The sequence below is a fragment of the Pinus tabuliformis genome, chromosome 6, assembly GCF_031772625.1.
Source record: "Pinus tabuliformis cultivar Carrire ecotype Pingquan chromosome 6, CPIR1, whole genome shotgun sequence".
Classification (NCBI taxonomy): Eukaryota; Viridiplantae; Streptophyta; class Pinopsida; order Pinales; family Pinaceae; genus Pinus; species Pinus tabuliformis.
The window spans coordinates 506,277,188-506,283,000 of record NC_142292.1 but is presented as its reverse complement, the minus strand read 5'-3'; positions in this window follow the sequence as shown (position 1 = coordinate 506,283,000).

The following is a 5,813-nucleotide window of genomic DNA, read 5'->3' as shown; positions in this document are numbered from 1 at the left end:
CTTGGCCCAACAACTACATTACATTCCTATTTATACTTAGAAAAAGAGAGATCTAGAATTCTCAAGAGATAATTCCTCTCCTAGACTTTTGGAAGAAGTTGAGAAAAAATCCTCTTTTTAGGAACATATCATAACTTTTTCCTAAATAAAACATATTTTTTTTCTTTTTTATTTTCTTCTTCTTCTTCTTTCCCATATTGTTTCTCGACTTTTTACATAGTCTAGTATTTTCTAAAAATCTATAAAATTTATTACTCTCTAAAAATTCTTAGATTTGGAAAATTAAACGTACATTTTATTAGGATGCTCGTGCATCACCTATCGTCTTGACCATTCTTCAAGATTGATTCCATCTTTATCTATATCTCCTGAGAATTCATGTATTTCATTACTTATTAATTGAGGTATAACCGAAAAACTCAACTTAAACTTAAATATATTTATAATATTGATCTCAAATAGTTACGATACTTTTCCAAATATATTATTCTATGTCTTCTCTTTCCAACAACTTTTGAATCACTTCATTTGGACATCCCAATAAAAAACTACAACAGTTTCAAGTTAACATAACTTTCAAAACTTTGTTTTGAAGTTTGTCCTTCTAACTAATGTTTATTTTAGAGTATATCTGCAATTGTGATCATTTTTTTTGTAATTTTGGTCTATAGCACTTTCATATGTTTTCTCTATAATTTCTTAGCTCTGACCAAAATTTCATTGAAGGAAATTTCACCCTAAAAGTGGTCATGAAATTTTCGTGTACATAATATGTAAACCAATCAAAATCCTTTGAATTTAAAAATAGGTATATGTAAATATTTTTGAGGAAAAAAAAAACTACTTTTTTAAATTGTATTTTTGGCTTATCTCCTTATAGGTTTACTCAAATTTCAAGTGTAGGCACTCATTGGATGCGGAATTTAAATTTCACATCCAACGAGTACCAATTATGCATATTTTTTAGAAGATCCACATTGATAGAAAAGGTTAGATGTGGAATTTAATTCTGCATTGAATGAGTGTCTACATATGAAATTTGAGTAATCCTATAAGGAGATAAATAAAAAATACAATTAAAAAATAATTTTCTTATTTTCCCTCGAAAATTCATAACTCTCATTTTATTATTTTAATTATTATTTTATTACTTTACTTAGGAGGCCACCTTTAGGCTGAAATTTCCTCTAATGGATATTCTAAGTGAAAGTTAAGGCAACATTCCTAAAACTTGTTTATTTTTTACCTCTTCTTTAAAGAGAACTTGTACAATATACCACATTTCAAAATTTCAAATCTAACTATGACATTCTTACTTGATGTGCTCCTAAATTCCTTCTTCTAACCTTTAAAATTTCCTAATATAAAAATTATCTAGAAAGAATTTCAATTAACATACCAAGATGACTAATTTGAAAATTTTATTAAATTAATTACAAACCATAATTTCCACAACATATATCTTTAAATGTGTAAAGAAAAAAAAATAAACATTTTACAACTATTCCTTGATATGTCTTTTCAATATTTACAAACTTTTGTGTATGAAGCTTCCCAAAAAAAATGTTATAGAAAATTTTCTAAAATAGCTCATTTAAAATTGATTTCAAGTCTATTCATAATCATAACTTCCATAGGGTATATTATTGACATTATAATGATTTTAAATCTAAAATTTGTATCCCATGTGCTTTGTAATTTTGTTAAAGTCTCATAAAAAGTTTGTCATCTAAAATGTACCAAAAAAATGATAGTGAAAATAAAAACATTACTTATTTGAGACTTTTGTATTAGTCACAAAATCTAACTTTTATAGCCTATATCTCTAAAAGTCTAATGAACTGGAATCTGAAAGTTTAACCACATGCACTTCCCTACTTATCATTAATCTTCTCATTATTTTATAATGCAAAATTTCTTAGAAATAAATTTATAGTAAATATGTCAATTTAACTTCTTTGAAGCAGAAAAACCATAACAACATAACTTTGATATCAAATGTTATGATTCAAATACTTGAAATATCATAATAAACTATAAGTACACACCATGTACATAAATGTGAAAATGGAGCACAATTCCAATATACATAAGAGAGTTAAGTTACAAAAATAACTACTTAAAGAACATGAGAAACTCCTCCAAATACCCAAAGAGATTCATACATCCAAATCAGTTCTCTTCCATAATGACTACATGATCCATTTATATGCCTATTTACACATGAACATGTGGTCCATTTATTATTGGGTCAGCCTTATTACATATTAGCATAACCTTATAGATTAAATGGTTGGTAAATGTCAATATACATGAATTCATAATAAGCATGAAAGCACTTACTTCGTCATACAACCTGCATTGCTAATATTAAAAATAATCAAAATAATAATATTATTAATTTTATATATATATATATATATATATATATATATATATATATATATATACATTAAAGGAAAAACATGTAACAATATTCTTATTAACCATGAAGATTCACCCCCACTTTATCATGGAGATTCTTAACATGTAAATAAGCATTGTTAAAAGAACATGGACAATAACATGGCTTATCAATATCACATGTCCAAAAAGCCACAACTCCTTTGAAATGATGCTTGTGCACATGACATTTTTTTTAATTCGTGAATTTAATTAAAGGGAAAAAAAATACATAAATACTTTTGAAATAAATCTCAACCTTTGATGTGTGTATACTACTAAGAATATTCTACAATATTCTATGGTGGTTAAATCCCTACCATCCACCTCATAATTATTGATAATTAAATTAAAATTATAAAAGAACTATTCCAAAATAGACATGCCTATTGACATAATTACACACACTTAACCCCATACATACCTCCTTGGGTCATATTATATACATTTAACCCCATATATGCCACCATTAGAGTCACACTGGCATAGATCCATCTTAACTTCATATCTACCAAAAGTTGAGAGGGATCAAATCTCTCAAGATGAAAACCTCTTTAGGAAAAAATTTCACCTCAAAAGATTTGTTCCTCTCGGCTCTTGGTAAATTTGGAGTTAAGATGGATCTAAGCAACACAATAATAAAATGTTATATATATATATATATATATATATATATATATATATATATATATATATTGAAATATTTGATTTATAATCTTTTTTTTTTGTTATTAATATTCTTTAAATGTTATATATCAACTCATATTAAGAATGAAATAAATTACACCTCCTTAGTAATGGAAAGTAAAACATACAATAATTTTTAATTTAAGTTATTTTATTTTTAATATGAAATTGATATAAAATTATGTTATTTAATATGGACATAGAAATATATATTTATGGCATTAAAATATTTTTTGTCTTATATATTACATTTGAATCAAACATAGAATTAATTACACATCATACAATATCAATAATATTATTTTACATGCTATCTCTCAACTCCATATTATATAGTAAAGAAATTACATATCTCCCTCATACTAAAATGTGATTTTTTATTTATGTTTTTTATTTTTTATTTTGTTGTATTTTCAATTGTTTTGTCTCTCTATATTAAATTGATGTAAAACTAACGTGGAAATTGAAGTATTTTATTTATTGCTATTTAAAGTATTATTTATTATTTTTAAATATATCATTTCAGAGTAATATTCTCTCATATTGGGTTGTAGAACACCTTAGCCCAATTAGGCCTTTTATTAATTTAACCCTATTACATATACATTTACATATTGCACACACATTTATCGCCATGTATTTCTCTCTTTGGGTCCTATTATATACATTTAATTCCATATATGCCACTATGGTTACTAATGGAATCCATCATTGAGAAAATATATACTGTGAAAACAAAGTAAATATAGTATAATCATGAAGAGAGGGAGGTGTGTATTAAGGTTGTGATATAAAAATGGGTATTTGGTAAAATAGGAGATATGTATTAAAAATAGGTGTTATTTTTATTAAAAAGATGCTTGGGAAGGAAGTTCAATAAAAGGATTTTGATTTTTTTAATTAATATTTAATAAAATTAAAAGTATTCTTTGATATCTTATAAACTTAAATATTATATCATTCATCCATTAAATAAAAATCTTATAATAATATTATAATTAATATTCTTTGCATACTTATCTTATTTATGTGTTACAAATACAAATTTAATGACGTGCTACATGTCCTCTTTTTCATAGACAAGATTACTTTAAAGAGATTTAAATTTTAGATCTCTTCATTTACACAATACTTCATATCACAATAATCACTAACTAAACTACATTTTAAAAATAAAATTAATACAAATATTATTGTCAATATAAATTTAACTTAATTACTAAATTATAATTTAATTATTATTATATATAATTATTAATAATAATAAATAAATAAAAACACTAATTATTCCATAAGTTCCCACCAAAAAGATTACTAATAAAAAGTTATGTAAAATTTGAAGTTAAAAGTTGTAATTAAAATTATATATAATTTTTTATATATATAATATATAAATTATTTGAATTTATGAGAAACATAAAAATATGAAAGACAGATGAAAATTGCGAAATTTCAAAACTCATCTTTATATGGATCATTCTATACCATTTCATAGTTCGATTTTTATTAATCATAATTCTAGACCATATTCATTAGAGAATTTATCTTATGGTAAAGATGTTCTCACTTTTATCATGCTTCTTATGTTTCAAATCATTGTGTTCACCATTAATTTTCAAATTCAAAATTCACGAGATGAAAAATATGGTATTTTTTAATTTAAATTTATATTATTTTTAAATTGATATAAATTTTGTGTGAAGTTTATTTTCTATTTTGAGATTTTTTTTACAATAATTTTAATGGTTTTAAAATATGATAAATTTTAAGTTAAAATGGATTTATATTTTTTTTAAATATTTTAATTTTGAATTTTTTTTGTTAAATTTGGTGGTTTTTTTTCTATTCATTTATAAGCAAATTTACACCAGATAGATTGGCTAGGTGGTCTCAACTTGCCCATTGGGAAACTAAGTCTGTTGGCCACCTATCTGCATTGTATGCCATCCAAAAACAAAAAAAAATTCAGTCTTGTTATCCAAGCTATATATGTCTATGTTTCATGACTAGACGCCAAATTTCTATCTATACATATACTTGCATAATGAAAAGTAAAAGCTATTAGCGTGTAAAACAAAACTAAACAAGGGAGATAAACTAGTCATTCTTCTCCTCTGAGGCCGATTACACAAGCGCAGGGTCTTTGGCATTTGATTCAAACATCTCAGACAGTTCCAAGATATATGGGATATGCCTCTCTATTATTTCCAACCGAATATCTTGCTTGTGGAGATGAAATTGAATTTTTTGGAATTCTTGTTTGTAGCTTGGCATACCTTGAAGAGAAACAACCATACCCACCGAGATCTGTTCCATAGCTTTGCCCAACAAGATTTTCATCAACCAATAGAGGTATAAGGTCTGTTTGAATTGTGTTATCCTGCCTCTGGTGTTGCCAGGGTCTGAAACAAGGGACCTCCAATCTTCCATGTCCTCCTCATTCTCGCTACCCTAGCTAATTTCCTCTTCCCACTCCTCTAAAATTTTCCAAATGCCTTCATCATTACCTTCGCGGTATGCCTCAACAACTGCGCTGATAAGTTTTTCTACCATTTTTCTCCCGTTGCGAGGCTCGGCCATGCTCGGGTCCTTTGCATTTCTGGGCACCTGAGCCCGTCTACCACGGCCATGACTTTTTGCAAGTCGAGCCATGGTGGAGATGCCCAAAACCTGTTCATAACAAC